General features: G+C 35.3%; 1 long non-coding RNA gene and 1 pseudogene across 1 annotated transcript in view; both read left to right on the forward strand.

The window, feature by feature from the left end:
- Nucleotides 1-705, forward strand: part of LOC123789595 (uncharacterized) — a 34,864-nt gene extending 34,159 nt beyond the window's left edge. Inside the window, exon 3 of the long non-coding RNA XR_006778845.2 lies at nucleotides 583-705. This is a non-coding gene — a long non-coding RNA (uncharacterized LOC123789595). The remainder of the gene's footprint in view (nucleotides 1-582) is intronic.
- A 16,528-nt stretch (nucleotides 706-17,233) lies between these two features.
- Nucleotides 17,234-18,702, forward strand: LOC123789216 (tubulin alpha-1A chain-like; annotated as a pseudogene).
- Nucleotides 18,703-20,051: the final 1,349 nt, after the last annotated feature.

Raw genomic sequence — 20,051 nt, forward strand, 5'->3', positions numbered from 1 at the left:
CGCAGTTGAGCTTCTCAAAAATGCAACTATTATGTAGTAAGCAGTATAAATAAAAGGATAAGGCACACCTTCTGATCTAGATGGTTTTCAGACTTTTTTTTATTTCCTCTGTGTTTGTCTCTTCCCCCACTTCCATAACTGTAACATATTAAATGCATTCTGTGATGGAGAAATCACGAGCAGTGTTCTCACAGCCATTGCTTTGACTTTAGATGTAACACTAAGGATGAAACTTAGCTCGTGCTTGTGGACAAAATATGACCTTTCATATCATTTACATTCAACTAAATAAACCCAAAATGTATCACCAGAAAATTAATACTTGAATAATCCGTTTTAAGATCCAAGAACCGTAACCCTTTGAAGGATCAACTAATAACCACTTTTAGTATTTCTCATCTTCCTCACTGGACAGTTACAATGTCACATGTGGAAAAACCAGAGCCCTCTCTAAAATGGCATATGGCATTTAAAAATATAAATCTCTGTTTTCAGTGCTTGCATAAATCTGATGTTTTGTTTTTTTTTTTTTTTTTTTTCTCTTGAGCGGAGACTCTAATGCCTTCCTGGTGTGTTTTGCAGAGCACTGGATCAACATCACACATGGAATGTATTTGTAAAGAGACAGACAGAATTATGTCATACCCAGAGGGGATAATAATCAGGTAACAAGCCTGCATTTGCTGCATTAATCATATTTTTGTGACTAAGAGAATTAAGAATAGAGCTGGTTATTAGAATCATGATGACCTCGTTCTTGGTCTCCAGTTTTGGTGTGGCAAATCTGTTGACCTGTCTGCACATTGTGTCATTGGCAAAGTAAGGATAATAATGCATAATACCTTCTTATTGGCCGAGAGCTTTGGAAAGTGATTTCACATTTTGTGTGTTACTTGAAAATTTTTGTATTATTCAGATGCTAGTGGCTGTCCCTGGCAAAGCTAAGGCATACTCTCTTATGATAATTTGAGGAGGGTTTTAAGTGAATAATCGTATTAATATTTTAAGTAAAGTAACTATCACCTTTATGTCATAGAATTTAGAGTTATTAGCATCAGGTGAAAATTAAAATATAAATATTAAGGGTATATTAGGATTGGAGGGAAAGCGATAGCATGGAATTTCAAGGAGAGGATCTGGTCTTAGGTAAGACAATGTTGCATTACACCTTGTAAAAGGTACTTTAGCAAATCGTTTCGGATATAATTTAGCATCTAATTGCAAATGATAGTGACAGGAAATGTCAGGGTTGATTATAAGTCTTTGGGATAAATTTAATGGGATAAACATATAAAACAAGGTGAGTAGTGATACTCATTGTCAACAAACTATCAGTTGAACTATAAGGACTTACTAGTAAGTAATTAATTAGTATTTGTTCATCTGAATCAGAGAACAGTGATGCTCACAACTGATAAAACAACAAAGAGTTTGAAAAGCCATGGCTGAAGAGTTTTCCTATTAAGAGAAGGTTAATTTCCTAAATGATACCTTATTGCAAAGCAATTGCACATGTCTGCCAGTGCCAGCTTGCATAGAGAGAAGAATGCACAATGGGATAGAACTGACATTTCTTTTAAAGTTAAATAAGGTAGACCTGGCAGCCATTTCTCTCTTTTTTTTGTTGTTAACAGAACCCCAATTCTGCTCAGTTATTGGATAGCCATATACTAAAGAGAAGGTCATATATTTTACAGTGTACATACCGGTAGCTAATTTTGTTCAGCTAAGCCTATGATAGTGCTTCAGTTTTCATGCCAATGCTGATATAAGTATAAATGTGATTGTATTCTGGTTCTGTAGACATGAAGGAAAATCTGGAAGGGGGATTCTGAAAAAGACTATTATTCTCACTAATAACAAGGGCAAGTAGAAGCAAAATAAAAGTCTTCCTTTTTGGATTCTGTTGTGAGAGCTGAAAGTTTGGCAGTCATTTTGGGAACATGAGTAGAACCAGCGTACAAGAATTCGTAAAGACACACGTAGGCAAAAAAAAAAAAAAACCCAAAAAACAAACAAAACAAACAAACAAACAAAAATAGTCATAGAAGTCATAGAAAGAATGAGTCATTATGATGTAATTTATCCACTAAATTAACTAATCATTCTCTCTCTGAGCTTTTTTACATGCGATACTGAATTTCTATATTGCCAAGTTATTTTTATTTGGTTCCTCTCTCACCTGAATCATAGTTGATGCTTGGGTATTCCATACATTGAAGAACTTATTTGTATAAGATCATCTTTTTATCTGAGTGAATTTGAAAGAATTGAGTCTCTATCAATGGCATGGGTATGTAAGTTAGGATTTCATTTATCTCAATTTGTCAGATTACTTTTGGATAATATTATTCAAATTTAGAGCAGGAGAGGACCTTAGGTAACTTTCTTCACATTTTCTTTCTACCTCACCATTTTACAAAGAATACAATGAACTCCAGAAATGTTAATTGGAAAAAGAAAGAAATGTTAATTGGCTTACCAAAGATAGCATAGCTATCTATATTTTGAAGAGCTTTATTTAAAGCTGTATGTAAAACACTTGATTTGATTCCTAGTCTATTTTTTTTCCATTATACTATGCTTTTCCTAGAAACATAGGAACTAAATAAAATATCTGATTTTAATTATTGCCTCAGAACCTTGTTATGCAGTTGACTCTTCTTTATAAAATGGGTGGTATTTATGAATTTTCCTGATTAAAACCAACAGATGGCCTAACTATTGGTGTTGGTGAGTCACTGTCCATGGTGCTATAGCAGTGGAACAAAAAGACATTTCTAATAATCATTTGACTCTTAACTTTTTGATAGTAGACAGTCATATAACCATGGTATCATTTAAATGAAGTTATATACAAATTTTTGCTCATTTAAAAAATAACATATTCATTTTATCTGCCTTGAAATTAAGATTCTAAAATTTTCCTTATTTCTTTATTATTCTGGTAATTGTTTAGATGAGTATCTTTTTAATACATTAGATTCTATATGGTCTGTAGTAGAATAGTTTGAAAATGTAATAGGATAATATGGTAATTACATGATTGATCTTTCTTAGAAGGTCCCGACACAGGTCTAGAACTTGTGATTTAATATATTTTGTTTAAATTTTTTTCACATATACTTTGGCATCTTATAGTTCCATCACTCACCACTATCTGGGTTAAGTTATAATGAAGGGAAATACTTTCCTCAAAGTATGGCAATGTCCTTATCAAGGTATTTGGGATACTATGTGATCTGGTCCTGCTTAACCCCTTTCATATCCTGCTAATCTCCTCCTGTTTTTCTTGTTCCAGCAACAATTACTTTCTTACTGTTCCTGGAATAAACCCAGAATGCTCCAATTATAGTCTTAGCTCTAATTGTTTCCCCTCCCTAGTTAACTCTTTTCCCCAGATATGTGTAGACTCAGTCACCTCCTTCTAGTACTGGTTAAAATATCACTTTCTCTGAATGGGTGGCGAAATAACAACAACAATAACAAAAAGAGCAGACAAAACAGGTAAAAAAAAAAATGTTGACAACAAGTCATATGCTAAGAGATCCAATCAGCTATATTCATAAGCCACCCATATTGTTTGTATGTCATTAATAATAGATCCACCATTAGCTTTTTTGACCCTAATAGCATAATACAGCTCTCTTTGTAGTTGTTAATTTAGCTTATGTACTATACTAAGAACTTTACGTGTTTTCATTTGTACAACTTGATTTGAGGACTAATCTTTTCCCCACCTTAAGATGAAGAAAAGGATCAGGTAACTTTCCAAAGGTACCTAACTTATGAGTGATAGAATTGGAAGGATCCAGGGTTTTAAATAACATATTTTTCAAGTGTTTAAAAAGTATAATCTACATATAAAATACTTTAAAAAGTAATCGTTTAGCTTCCCTTCTCTCCAACCACTTTATGGGGTTTTGTTTTTGGTTTTGTTTTTTTAAGAGATTTCTATAGCTATTTAAAGACAGGTTACATTATTTTGCTTTACAATATTTCCTTTTTTCCCCAGTAAGTTATGTTAAAGACAGAAGAATCTTCATCCAGTTATATGAAAAATTCAATAAATCATAACTTTCCCCCAAATGTAAAATTATATATCATCTAAATCTATAAAAACTGTAGAATTTAAGCCAGCATTCTTGAGTCCCATGAACATTACCCTGATCCTGGACTCTTAACTCAGTTTCAGATATGGCTCTGTTCCTTGTAAAAGGTTTGAGCAAGACAATTATTTAAAAGGGAGTAGGCTGCAAGAATATCTAACAATCCTAAAAGAGAAATGAAGATCATGTATGGGTATGACCCCGGTATATGGCAAGCAAAGATTCATAGCAACATGGGAATTTCTGAGTATTCTGAATATCACGAACAAAGTGATATTAGCCCAGCCAATTTAGAAACTTCCAGAATTATTGAATGAACTGACTTCATTAAAATATGACAAGTTTATACTGTGATAACTCAACTTTGCCATTGAAATGACTTACAATAGTCTATGACTAGGTATTTTGCCCACAGATATAAATACAGTTATTTGAAACATTATTTACTAATCTTGAAATGAACATTTTAAAAAATCAAAATTTAGAAAAACAAGTGTTATTTTCCTAAATTCCATCATCATTTGCTCTGGGAGACAGTTAACAGCAGTTAACTGCCTACTTTAATACATTGCCTATTGAATAAACGATTATGTGCCAAGTAGTTTTCTGACCATGAACCCGATAGCTTGGGTGTAATTGCCCTGCCACAATTTGTTTTTACACTTCATTCTACACTTTCTTTTTTCTGTTGCCTCTTAACCTTCCTGATGCAATCTGTGATAGTTGTTGATGTCTAAAATGTCTGGCCCTGAGGAGACAATCTTGAAATGAAATAAAACACTAGGAGAATGATGCCATCAGGTAAATAAGACTCTTAGTATTTGAATTGCCTCAGTCTAAATGTAATGAAGGTAGCAGCTTGTCTTAATTTTTTTTTAATTTTAAAAACCTGCATTAAACTGAAGAAAGAAAGAAAGAAAGAAAGAAAGAAAGAAAGAAAGAAAGAAAGAAAGAAAGAAAGAAAGAAAGAAAAGATAGAAAACAGCTTAATTATTCTAAGATACTGAACAAAAAACTTTGCCCAGGATATGGTCTCTTCTTTTACTTGCATTGATGGCAAAATTACCCTCTCTTTGACCTGAGAGATCATTGTCTTATTGCCTCAATTTGATGTTTCAGTTGTTTTTTTACCTACTTACCCTGTATGGTATTCCCATAATCTCCCAGCATTACTATAGGGGGATAGATGAGCATGGGATGGTTATTGAAAGAGAACTGACATTTTAGTAAATTCATTAATGCCTCTCAGACTTAGTTATAAAATATCTTTTTCATTTTTCTCTTTTTGTTTTTATTCTTTGACACTGCCATGAGAAAAAATTGAGATCCCTTAAGCTTTTATATACAGGAGCTTTCAGATATCACTATTGATAGGGGCGCCTGGGTGGCTCAGTCGTTAAGGGTCTGCCTTCGGCCCAGGGCGTGATCCCAGAGTCCTGGGATCGAGTCCCACATCAGGCTCCTCCGCTGGGAGCCTGCTTCTTCCTCTCCCACTCCCCCGCTTGTGTTCCCTTTCTCGGTGGCTGTCTGTCTCTCTGTCAAATAAATAAATAAAATCTTTTAAAAAAAAGATATCACTATTGATAAAGAAGGCTATACAATTGAATAGTATGTTGGAAAGATTTAAAATAAAAAACTCAGGAGGTCAAATTTCAAGCATGGAGTTCATAATTTCTATAGAAAAGTACATTCTAGTTAATTGAACTTGAATTCTCTACTCTTTGTCAGGTGGTTTCTTTTTTTTTTTCCACTTCCATCATCTGTCTTCCCCTGCTGCCACATATATTCCCCACAAAATATTTCACTTACTCCGTACTCTTAGTTACTGGAATTAGAACTCTGTGTTTTGTGGTAGTTCCAAAGAAAAAAAGAAAGGCATGGCTAGCTCACTGAATTCAAATTTTATATTGGCTTTTGCTGTGCAAGGAAAAAACAGTAGTAGTAGGTTAGATTCTATTCTAAGTTTTATTAAAAAAAAAAAAAACTAACTTCTGAGCAAATTTTCAAGATCTTTTTCAGTCACACCCCCATCTGTCCTCTGCTTTCTGTGATTATAACATCACATATTATATAGTAGACACCTAACATCTTTAACTTGGAAGACAGAGTAAGATTTCTCATATTTACCTGTAAGGTCTCTTTTTTTCTTCTTTGATAGTGACTACACATTCTGGTGTCTCCATTCATCCTGAATTTCTGGAATCTCACAACATTTAAAACCTCCATATGATTGCCAACCAACCATTCAGTACCCATTCAACAACCCACTTTACATAGGCCAAGACATTGGATAATTGAATGATGTATCAGAAACAGAGGCAGTTATCTATGGCAAGTTTCTATGTGTTCTACTTTGTTTAGTGTTTCACCTTCTCCTCCTCTCCTCTCATCTCCTATGTTCTGTTTCCCAAAGTGGAGAAGTGAGTACCACCTATTCCTGGGTGTCTCTTCCAAGAAGCGTAATGACTTTCAGCAATAGGAGACATGATTGAACATTCCCTCTTTTTGCAACCTTAACTTCTCTAACTTACAGGGCATCGTGCTTTCCTGATTTTCTTCTTACCTCTCTTCTCTTTTACTTCTGAGCTTCCTTTGCTGGTTGCTGTTCCTCACTTTACATTCTAATTTAAATATGGAATGTTTTGGCTATGTTTTGGATCTTTCACTTTTCTATATACATAGTAATGTATACATGACACTATATTTTCTTTCTATATAATGTATTTATATATACTGCATCTCTATGTGATTATCTTCTTATGTATATGATAATTTATCAGTCACTTAAGTGCCCTTGAAAATAGGAATATATAATTATATCAAACAGATAATTTTAAAAAGTTAAGGGGTGCCTAAGTGGCTCACTCAGTTAAGCGTCAGACTTGATTTTGGCTCAGGTCATGTTCTCTCAGTTGTGGGATTGAGTTCTGCTTTGGGTTCCGCACACAGCGTAGAGTCTGCTTGAGATTCTCTATTCCTCTGCCTCTGTCCTTCCCCCTGCTCATGCTCTCTCTTTCTCTCCAAATAAATAAATACATAAATAAATAAACTAAACAACAACAACAAGAAACCTTAAAACACTTGTGATCACTTAGCATGTTATAAAATGAAGAATGTGCTCTGTAATATCAAAATTGCTTACACTTGAGAGGTGGTGTAGGGTTTTCTCATATATTTTATACTATTTATTTAATTTACTACAGATGTATATAATATAGTATATGTATATCATAATTCATATGTATTTATATGCAGCAGAACAGCAAATTTTCATTCTTAGAAATGTAGCAAATCAATGAGTTAAATGATTTTCAAATTACACATCACTTACTCCCTTAGTATTTACTTAGCTTGTTTTTAAAAAGCAATTTTATTATTAATATAATATTATTAGCTTGTTTTTAAAAAGCAATTATTTATTATTTAAAAAGCAAATTTATTAGTGAACATAATTATGGCATTTATGATGTAAATAAAAGAAATTAAAATGTTTACCATATATATCAAGTGTTAGTCATATTGGATAGATCAAATGACCAAAATTACTAACTTTAAAATATCGTTTACTTCTCGGGGTGCCTGGGTGGCTCTGTTGGTTAAGCATTTGCCTTCAGCTCAGGTCATGATACCGGGGTCCTGGGATTGAGCCCTCCATTGGGCTCCTTGCTTAGCAGGGAGCCTGCTTCTCCCTCTCCCTCTGCCTGCTGCTCCCTCTGCCTACTGCTCCCCCTGCTTGTACTCTCTCTCTCTCAGTCTGCCAAATAAATAAAATCTTAAAAAAAATATGTTGTTTACTTCTCACTAAATAAGCGTATCCATCTATCCAACTATATTTTTCATAATTCTTCTACACTACTTTTGACTTTTCCAAAGAATTGTAACTGGAACTATAATTTCGAATCAAATCTCAATAATTTATTATTTAATATGATATTTTAACTTTTCTTTTTGACACTAATGCTGCATAACAAAACTACTGGGGTGGGAGGTAGAAACTCCTGAAAACGTAATGGATTGAAACAATCAGCATTTTTGGCCTATGAGCCTGCAGTTCAGTGATTTAAGCCTGACTTGGCTGATCGGTTCTGCTCATTTTGGTTGGGCTTACTCTTGGTTCTAGGAATTGCCTGGCTGTAGGCTGATGTAGGCTGTTTGTGGAAAAACTGAGGCAAACCTCTTTGCTCCATGTTTCTTTAACTGTCTAGAATATGCATATTCTCATAGTGATGGCAGAGATTCAAGGGCATAAATGAAAGCTTGCAAGTACTTTTTAAGCCTCTGTTTATAAAATTCTTTCTAATGTTTCTTTGGCCAGAGGGAGTCACATGCCCAAATCAAAGTAAGAGTGGGAGAGTACTACTTGGCTTTAAATTAAAGAACATGGGCACTGAGTGGGGAGTGGAATATGGGTCAGTAATGAAATGGATCTACCACATTAGTATAAACACATTGAATGCTACTGTAAGGGGTCATAATATGCTGTGGAGCATATTGACCTTTCCATACAGAGCCTCTGTGCCTTAAAAATTCTCAAAGAATATATTTGTTCAAAAATCCATATAGATGACTGAAATTTATAACCTGATTGAGAATCACTGTCTAATGAAATTAATACCAAAGGATATGACTTGGCAATTTAATTGGCCTAAGCAGAGTATGCTTATATTTTAGGAATTGCCAGAAATGTTTATCAGGTTTAAGGTATCCATAAAAATTTTGGGAGAGGCAAGCCATAAATAAAAGGAAAACTTTATTCTTTAGGTCTTGTGATTTATCCCCCTTGTGCTTACTTCCCAGAATGTAAAAATCAAGAACAGTAATCCAACTTCAATAAAATGTTCCTCTTAGATTCCCTGTTTTACGTTTTCACTTGGTTTTACTACCTACTTCATTTTATAGTACAGTTTTCCCCCTTTATCCAGACTTCACAAAGGATATAACTTCATTCTGTGACTTGCTCTGACTCAGTGAACCATTCTAATAATAACTTAGTAATAAACTCCGACTAAAGCCTGTGCCACAAAATAATGTTTGTCTTTAGTCTTTCAGTGTCATTCTGATTAATAATATGAGAGCATGATTTTACAGTTTCATCATGGAAATTTTCTTTAGTATAAATATCTTGGATTATCACAAATCAGTTTAAAATATAGAAATAAGAAAAATGTATATGAAAATAGATTCGTGGAAAGACACGAATACATACCAAGACTCTGCTGAGTTTTAAAATGGCAAAAATATGGCCTTTTTCTTTCTCTCCATGTTCAGTGTGCTTTGTTGACTGGCTTTTAAATAATTTCTCATCAAGAAACCTTAATTCTTATGAAATAGTAAGTTCAGTTTTGGTGGTCAGGAATATTATTGGTGTAGTCCCATTTATTTTTGCTTTTGTTGCCTATGGTTTCGGTGTTATGTCTATGAAATCACTGCCATGGTCATTGGCATGAAGCTTTCTTTCATGTTTTCACTTAGATACAGTTTCAAGGGTTAGGTTTAAGTCTCTAATCAATTTTGAGTTGATTTTTGTGTACAATGTAAGATCAGGGTCCAATTTCATCTTTATGCATGGAAATATCCATTTTTACCGTCACCAGTTATTTATGAGACCATCTTTCTCCCATTGTGTTCTTGGCATCCTTGTCAAAGATCAGTTGACTGTATAATGCGTGAATTTATTTCTGGGTTCTCTCTGTTCTGTCCCATCAGTATAAAAGTCTGTTTTTATGCCAATACCTTACTGTTTTAATTGCTGTAGCTGTAATATATTTTGAAATCAGGAAGTGCAATACCTCCAGCTTTATCCTTCCTTCCCAAGATTGTTTTGGCTATTTGAGCTCCTTTGTGATTCCACATGAATTTTAGAATTGTTTTTTTCTACTTCTGTAAAAAAATGCCATTGGGATTTTGATAGGGATTGCACTGAAATGTAGATCTCATTGGGTAGTATGAACATTTTAACAATACTAAATCTTCCAATCTAACAAAAAAAGCATCTCCACAATAAAGGAAACAATCAGTAGAGTCAAAAGGAAGCATACAGAATGGGGGAAATATTTGCAAACCATATATCCAATAAGGGATTACTTTCCAAAATATATAAGGAATTCCTATAACTCAATAGGAAAAAAATTAACAACCCCATTAAAAAATGGGCTAAGGCCTTGAATAGGTCTTTCTCCAAAGATGTCAAATAGCTGACAGGTTTATGAAAAGCTGCTCAACATCACTAATCTTCAGGAACATGCAAATCAAAACTACAATGAGGTATCACCTAACATCTGTTAGGATGGTTATTATAAAAAAAAATTAAAAGTTAAATGTTGTCAAGGTTGTGGAGAAATTGGAACACTTGTACGCTGTTGGTAGGAATGCAAAAATGGTGAGGCCGCTAAGAAAATCAATATGGAGTTTCCTCAAAAAATGTAAAATGAAAGTACCATGTGATCCAGCAATTCTAATGCTAGATATTTATTTAAAATAATTGAAATTAGGATCTCAAAGAGAAATTAGCTCTCATGTTCATTGCAGCACCATTTGCAATAGCCAGATGTAGAAACAACCTAAATATCCATCAACAAATGCATAAATAAAGAAGATGCGGTTTATAAATACACACATACACACACACACACACACACACACAGTGGACTATTTTTTATTTTTCAGCCTTAAAAGAGAAGGAAATCCTGCAATATGTGAAAACATGGATGGACTTTAAGTACATCATGTTAAGTGAAATAAATCATTCACAGAAGGGCAAGTACTGCATGATTCCACTTATATGAGGTATCTAAAATAGTCAGACTCCTAGAAGTAGAGAGCAGAAAGGTGGTTGCCAGGCGCAGCAGGGAAGGGAAAATGGGAAGCTGCTAATCAATGGGTAAAAAACTCCAGGAGTGATGGACAAACTAGATGAAGGGGATTAAAAGATACAAACGTACAGTTACAAATAAGCCACAGGGATGAAAAGTACAGCATAAGGAATATAGTCAGGAATACAGTAATAGCTTTGTTTGCTGACAAATGGTACCTACACTTATGGTGAGTACATCAGAAGTTTATAATGGTCAAATCACTATGTTGCACACCTGAAATTAATGTAATGCATGTCAACTCTACTTCAATAAATAAATAAAAATAGCAACAAAAGTTAAAAATTAAAACATTTTTAAAGTTGCAGCAGTCCAAGATGAATGCTATATTATACAATTAAAATCTGTCACCACAATGAAATAAAAATTTAAAAGTATATTATTGAATAAATTAGAGTTAAGTACTCTATTTGAGGAAGCTGTTTAAATGCGTGATCTACGTATTTAAGAGGTGAGGCCTGGTTTCAGAAATCTGGGCCAGAGAAATGCTTAGGGCGTGTTTCCTGGCCCTGTGTTACATCACCTTTTTGGACTCTGAAGCCAGGACTCATAGCTTAGAGTGGGATGTTGATTGTCAATGTGTTACTAATAAAAAGTTAAGCCCTCGGATTTCTAAACCAGACATATTTGCAAAAACCATTGCAATTTCTTATATTTCTTTCTGTATCAGTTATTCATCTCACACTCCTGAAAAGCAATGCATGACTTCATTCATTATGATCTATGCTTCAGTTTGAACGACTCAGGAATATTTGTCAAGATTTGCCATTAATCAGTTAAAGATGTTCATAAACAAAGCCAATGAATAATTCATATAAAATCGAGTACATGTGCTCTAATGATGAATAATCATGAACTGATCTGGAATTTGTTAATGACTTATGAATATTTATCTCTAGATGGAACTCCTGTGCAATTCATAATTCCATGAAAACTGTTTCCTTTTAGATTTCATCGTGTACTTTTGCTGAAAATGCCTTTGGGACCATTAAGTATCTTTCCTAGAGGATTATGATACAATAAAAATTGTGAATGTAATGTCATCTGCAGACCTTACTAAACACACAAAAAATTTAATTTATTTCCACAGTCTCAATCTAGCAGATTTTTCTCAATAATATGGTCTTTCACCATATGATCTTCTTATATATGACAGGAAGATTGCTATGTGAAGCTTCCTTAATGAGTCAGGTGTGAAAATGTGAAAAAGTAAACCAAACTGAAAACCAAATGCCGGAAATAACATTTTCTTTAAGTAGTCAGTAATCTTATGCCAGGTGCAGAATGTGGTGCTCTTCAGTGAATGTGTTCTTAGTGTGCCCTCCGGCCACTTGCAAACTGGAAATTTCACAACAACTTTGAATTGAGTATTTATATGACAGGAGACACTTCAGCCTAGAATTGTCATCAGCTGGCCCTTCTCAGCATGAGGAGAATTAGCAAGAAACATTTTTTGGAACTCTTCAAGTGTTCCTAGTGCTTGGCAATCTTTTACCAGTTAATCCTCCTTTGAGGGAGGTCAGCCCTCTGCTTGGATTTTCACATGAAGTATTTCACACAGATGTGAAATAGTCTCTAAAAGGCCATTGTGCAGCAAATGTGTGGTAACAAAATAATAATCAGATACAGACCTGGACAATATTGAGGTACAAGTAATTTATATCTTTGGTTGCCTAGCTGTACGCTCCTTCTTAGTACTACTTCTCAGAAAAACATAGCAGTTTCTCACTATCTATTGAGAACTACTCTAAACACATACTGGAGTCAATTTATTCTCCACTATAATCCTAAGAAATGGGTACTATCATTGTCTGTATTTTACAGATGACATAACTAAGGCACACGGTAGGTAAATCAGTTGTCCAGGACATAGCTAGTAAGCGACAGAGCTGTGATTCAAATCCATACATCAGGGTTCAGACCGGGCTTGCAACTGCTATGGTATGCTTCCTCTACCTCCCTGCGCTGACTCTGCTGCTCCACCCTCGCCCTACCAGCTATGATCATCTCACCTTGGCCTGTCCACCCCAGCAATTACGTGTAATACACATTTCTGCCAAGTGTCCCCAACAAAATTTGTTTATGTCCAGATATTCACTGTCCCTTTTTCCCTGGCAAGGAACTACTAAATTATCCCTACATTATGCCTCTACTTGATCACCAAAATACTTTGAAAGAGAAACCTTTGGAAAGCATTTTAAAGTACCATGTAAGTGGATACATATTGTGTCCTTGTTAAAGAACAACCTGTGCAGAAAAATGTGATTACTTCTATATCGCTGTTTTCTTCAGAAGATCCTAATTTATCAGGTCCCTTAGAAAAATGAGAAGCTTTTCCAGTTAAGCCAAAGAGGAGTTCATAACTAACCTGCTTGTACACAGTAATGATGAGGGCAAGATTGAACCAGCAAAGTAAATGGCATATTCTTCTAGACTTTGTATCCACTATGCTAGGACATTTTCATAAGTGCAGATCTTGTGTGTGTGTGTGTGTGTGTGTTGGAGGGGTGAGTATTCAGGCAAATTACTTTGTGATTGAAATTCCATTAATATCACACATTGAGTAAGTATAAATTCTTCAGTTTATAAGGAAAGTTAAGAGTTGTTATGAGGTAAGTTTTTATTCATAATAAGTATTCAATTTTGGAGAAGAGGGGGAGAGTTACAAACTTTTGCTTTCCTTACAGTTCAGACTATTTCATATGCTTTTAAATGTTTGTCTCTGGACCAAGCTTTTAGGTGTATATATACATTTTTAAAGCACTTCTCCAATGCCTCCCTCCCTATTTCATCAAAAGAATATTAGTGTTTGAATAACCAGGAATTACTCATAAATATTAATGGTACAATGGGAATTATATCTGATAGCTTCAAATGGACAATGATATAAATAGACAGTGAAAGAAAATATGAAGTCTATTTAAAAGGCTGAATTGGAAAAAGTAGGTCCTTGGAAACATTGCTAAAAATTACTCAAAATTCTGATGTTCTCAGCACCTCTTTCTTTTATACATGAGCTTAACATTTTCTCCCTAAGGGAAAGTATCTAAGAGCCAGTGGTCTTCTAAAACTCTATAAAATTTTATGAAAATTATTTTACTCATCTTCATAAATACCTTGTGTGCATTTGTCTCCAAATAAAATAGTCTGCTTCAGCAACATGGAAAACATAACTTTTATTATTAGAATTAATAATTTTAAATGGACTGATGCCATATTCAGGCTTTTTCAAAACTTTTGTCTCTATCAGTTTGCTAAATGCTTTTTGTAAGTCTTATACACTAATTCAGATTATTTATTTGTAAATATATTGTGGGGAGACCCTTTTCTAATATTTTATATTACTTTTAAAGATTGCAGTTGCTCCACCAACAAAACAAAAGGGCAATCTACTGATTGGGAGAAGATATTTGCAAATGATATATCTGATAAAGGGTTAATTTCCAAAATATATAAAGCAATCATACAACTCAACACCAAAAAAAAAAAAAAAAAATCCAATTAAAAAAGGGTAGAGGAACTGAATAGACAGTTCTTTTTCCAAAGAAGGCATAAAGATGGCCAATGGACATATGAAAAGGTGCTCAAAAAAATTTTATTTAAAGATGCTCAACATCACTAATCATCGGGGAAATGCAAATCAAAACCACAATGAGATATTGCCTCACACCATTCAGAATGACTAATATCAAAAAGATAAGAAATAACAAATGTGGGCAAGGATGTGGAGAAGAAGGAACCCACATATACTGTTGGCGGGAATGTAAATTAGTACACCCGGTGTGGAAAACAGTATGGAGATTCCTCAAAAAAATAAAAAGAGGGGCGCCTGGGTGGCACAGTGGTTAAGCGTCTGCCTTCGGCTCAGGGCGTGATCCCGGCGTTATGGGATCAAGCCCCACATCAGGCTCCTCTGCTATGGGCCTGCTTCTTCCTCTCCCACTCCCCCTGCTTGTGTTCCCTCTCTCGCTGACTGTCTCTATCTCTGTCGAATAAATAAATAAAAAATCTTTAAAAATAAAATAAAATAGAATAAAATAAAATAAAATAAAATAAAAAGAGAAATACCATATGATCCAATAATTCCAGTATTGGGGATTTACCGTAAGAAAACAAAAACATTAATTCAAGAAGATATATACATCCCTATATTTGTTACAGCATTATTTACAATAGCCAAGATATGGAAGCAACCTAAGGGCCCATCAAGAGATGAATGGATAAGGAGGATGTGGTGTGTATGTACAATGGAATATTATGTAACCATATAGAAAGATGAGATCATGTCATTTGTGACAATGTGGATGGACCTAGAGAGTATTATGCTAAGTGAAACAAGTCAGACTGAGAAAGACAAATACCATGTAATTTCACTTGTATGTGGAATCTAAAAAAAAAAAAAAAAAAAAAAAAAAGAATAAACAATCAAAAAACAGAATCAGACCCATAAATACAGAAAACAAATTTATGGTTGCCAGAGGGCAGGAGAATGGGAGGATGGGCAAAATGGGTGAAGGGAAGTAGGGGATACAGCCCTTCAGTTGTGGAATGAATACGTCATGCGAATAAAAAGCATAGCAACAGGAATATAGTCAGTGATATTGGCATAGTGTTGTATGGTGACAAATGGTAGTTATATTTGTAGTAAACATAATGTGTAAACTTGTCAAATCACTATGTTGTATGCTTGAAACTAATGGAATATTGTGTCAACTTTATTCAAATCTAAAAAAAAAAAAAAGCTCCTACAAATCAACACCAAAAAAAAATCCAATTTAGAAAAAAAAAAATGGGCAGAGGATCTTAAGAGACATTTTTTTCCAAAGACATGTATGGCCAATGGACAATTGAAAAGATGCTCAATATAGCTAATCATCAAGGAAATGCAAATCAAAGCCACGATGTGATATGACTTTACATCCATCAGAATGACTAATATCAAAAAGACAAGAAATAACAAGTGTTCATGAAGATGTGGAGAAAAGAGAATCTTGAGTCCTGGTGGTGAGAAGGTCAGTTGGTACAGTCACTGGAAAATGGAGGGTTCTAAAAAAAAAAAAAAAAAAAATTAAATAGAATTACCAGATAATCCAGTAATTCCACTACTGGGTATTTACCCAAAGAATACAAAAACACTAATTTGAAAAGATATATGCACTTCTATATCTATTACAATATTATTTATAATAGCCAACATATGGAAGCAACCCAACTGTCTATCAAGAGATGAATGGATAAAGAAGATGTGGTATGTATGTCTACACACACACACTGGAATATTACACAGCTATAAAAAAATAATGAGATCTTGCCATTTGTGACCACCTAGATGGACCTAGAGAGTATTATGCTAAGTGAAATATGTCTGAGAAAGACACCGTATGATTTGTGGAATTTAAAAAACAAAACAAATGAACATGGTGGGGGGGAAAGAGAGGAAAACCAAGAAACAGACCCTTAGCCATATAGAACAAATTGATGGTGACCAGAGGGGACGTAGGTGGAGGATGGGTCAATAGCTATGGGTAAATAATAAAAATAATAAAAAATAAAAAATAAAAAATAAAAACCCTGGGGTGCCCGGGTGGCTCAGTCATTAAGCATCTGCCTTTGGCTCAGGTAATGACCCCAGGGTCCTGGGATCAAGCTCCGCATCAGGCTCCTGATCCGCTGGGAGCCTGCCTCTTCCTCTCCTACTCTCCCTGCTTATGTTCCCTCTCTTGCTGGCTGTCTCTCTGTCAAATAAATAAAAGAAAATCTTTAAAAAAACAAAAAACAAACAAACAAAAAAACACCTGGTGGTTGCCAGAGGGGAGGTGTGTAGAAGATGGGTACAATAGGTGAAGGAGGTGAAGTAGTACACGTTTACAGTTATAAAATAAATAAGTTATAGAGATGAGAAGCACAGCATAGGGAATATAAACAATATTGTAAAACAAAGTGTAATTGCTCTTTTATCAAAGTATGTAATTAAAATAAATCTTACATGTATTAGTTCATTTGTCATCTTTCATGCCTCTTTTAGGTAGTTACATTTATCATCCCTATTTTAAGAAGGAAAAAAATTGAGGCACATGGAAGTTTATAGAGTTAAAGTTAGTAAATGGCTAAGTTCTGATTATACATAGGCCTTTTAAATATAGAACCTGTGGCAGGTTCTCTCACATCAATCGCCTAACAGTTGTGCTGTAAGAAGCAAAAGTGTCTCTTCTTCCTCTCCGCCATCTGCTTAGCAGCCGCAGAGCAACAGCCATGTGTGAATGCATCTCCATCCACGTTGGCTAAGCTGGTGTACAGATAGGCAATGCCTGATGGAAGCTCTTTCGCCTGGAACACAGCATCCAGCACATTGGCCAGATGCCAAGTGACAAGACCATTGGGGGAGTATAAGACTCCTTCAACAACTTCTTCAGTGATAGAGTTGCTGGCAAGCATGTGCCCAGGGTAGTAGATCTGGAACCCACAGTCATTAATGAAGTTTGCAGTGGCATGTACCGCCAACTCTTCCACCCTGAGCATCTCATCACAGGCAAGGAAGATGCTGCCATTAACTATGCCTGACGGCACTACACCATTGGCAAGGAGATCATTGACCTAGTCTTGGACTGAATTTGGAAACTGGCCGACCAGTGCACAGGTCTTCAGGGCTTCTTGGTTTTCCAAACCTTTGGAGGGGGAGGTGGTTTGGGGTTTGCCTTCCTGCTGATAGAACATCTCTCTCTCTTGATTATAGCAAGAAGTCCAAACTAGAGTTCTCCATTTACCTTGCCCTCCGGGTTTCCACAGATGCAGTTGAGCCCCACAACTCCAACCTCATCACCCACACCACCCTGGAGCACACTGATGGTGCCTTCAGGGTGAACAGTGAGGCTATCTGTGACATCTGTGCTGAAACCTCAGTACTGAGTGCCTAACCTATACTAACCTGAATAGGCTGATAGGTCAAATTTTGTCTTCCATCACCACTTCCCTCAGATTTGATGGAGCCCTGAATGTTGATCTGACAGAATTCCAGACCAACCTGGTACCCCATTACTGCATCCACTCCCCCGCCTTCTCTGCTGAGAAAGCCTACTATGAACAGCTTTCTGTAACAGAGATCACCAATGAGTGTTTTGGGCCAGCCAAGCAGATGGTGAAGTGTGACCCTCGCCATGGTAATTACATGGATTGCTGCCTGTTGTACCATGGTAACATGGTTCCCAAAGATGCTTTTTCTGGAAATGCCAGAAGAAAGACCCAGCATCCCATCCAGTCTGTGGACTGGTGCTCCACTGGGTCAAAGTTGATATTAATTACCATTCTGCCACCATGGTACCTGGTGGAAATCTGGCCAAAGTACAGTGAGAATGTGCGTGCTGGGCAATCACAGTCATTGCTGAGGCTTGGGTTCACCTGGCCTGCAAGTTTGACCTGATGTATGCCAAGTGTGCCCGTGTTCACTGGCATATGGGTGAGGATATGGAGGAAGGAAAGTTTTCTGAGGCCACGGGGACATGACTAATGAGGAAGTTGGTGTGGATTCTATTGAAGGAGAGGGTGAGGAAGAAAGAGGAATACTGAAGTTAAAAATGTCACAAAGGTGCTGTGTTTACATGGAATCTTATTCTGTTTCAAATGTGGAAAAAATATGTGATTGTTTAATTTGTATTAACAGTTTATACTCTCATATACAATTACGGACCTATTTTTTAAAACACAACACTGTGTTACAGAACTAAGCTATCTCCATTTCTCTGATGGGTTTTGATTAAAGTATTTGAAAGAAAAAGAAATAAAAGAAAAAAAAGAAAAGGAAGAAAGAGAGAAAAGGAAGGAAGAGAGAGAGAAAGAGAGGGAGGGAAGGAGGGAGAGAGAAACAGAGAGGAAAGGAAAGGAAAGGAAAGGAAGGGGAAAAGAAAAAGAGAAAGGGAGAAAGAACTTGCTTTGATACAATTGACCAATTCTTTCTTGTTTTTAGATATCCTACAAAGGCATTAATAAAAAATGCCCTTTTTGCCATCACTAATTACTACTTCCCTTTTACCCCCATCCTACTCTTTCATAAAAAATTATCTCCACATTTCTAATATAATTTCTAGAGCTATTTCTTCATTTTTCACTTTTAGACATTACTTATTGACTTATAGAAGAGAATCGATTTCGGTCATACATTTCTTCTTCCCATTGTGACTCCACTTCTATACCCATTCTTTTAAAATACTAATATCCAGTTTCCTGGTTAAGTCAAATTTCAATGTTTACATTTTTATGGTTTTGCAGATATTGCTCTCAGTTGGGCCATTGTCAGAACTCTCACACTTCATTTCTGTACTAAAGACACTAACACTTCATTGTTTGTATGAGTTTTTCTTTACCCTGGAATTACCTCATTCTCTTCAATTGCTTTTTTTCCTGTATATTTATCACTAATTCAAGCACCCAAATGTTCTGACAGAACTGTAAAATGATTTTCAATATGGTCAGATACTTCATATACATCTATAAGTTTCATTATTTCTCCCTTGATATGTCCTTCCTAGACCTCTCTATCCCCCTGCTCCCATCTGGCCTGTTTATTCAAAAAGCCTACTGTACATATGGCTTTGGAAATTTACCATGTTTTCACCATCCTGGAAATATTCTTCCCCTCTCTTCTCTGTTGGATCCTTTTACTCATGTCTTCTTCTTCTTCTTCTTCTTCTTCTTCTTCTTCTTCTTCTTCTTCTTCTTCTTCTTCTTCTTCTTCTTTTTTTTTTTGTGTGTGTGTTTTTATTTTCTAATTTTGGTGGAGTATATTCTCAAATTTCTCAGAAGTAAAAGATTTAAACACCTTTTATGTCTGAGCATGACTTGACTTTATACTGAGTACATAGAATGGAATTATTTTATCAGCTCTTGGTTTCCTAGGTTGATCTTGAGAAGTAAGACGCAGATTTGTATGCAATCTTTTTTCTTCTCTGGAAGTTTCTAGGATCTCAATGTAGGTCTCTAGTGTTACTGTGATCATGGCTGGCTTGCTGGGTGTTTTTCTTCTTGCATTATACAGAGTAATCAGCCTATACAATCTCCTTCAGGTCTGATAAATTTT

Source organism: Ursus americanus, chromosome 3 (assembly GCF_024610735.1).
Source record: "Ursus americanus isolate L20-20 chromosome 3, mUrsAme1.1.p, whole genome shotgun sequence".
Taxonomy (NCBI): domain Eukaryota; kingdom Metazoa; phylum Chordata; class Mammalia; order Carnivora; family Ursidae; genus Ursus; species Ursus americanus.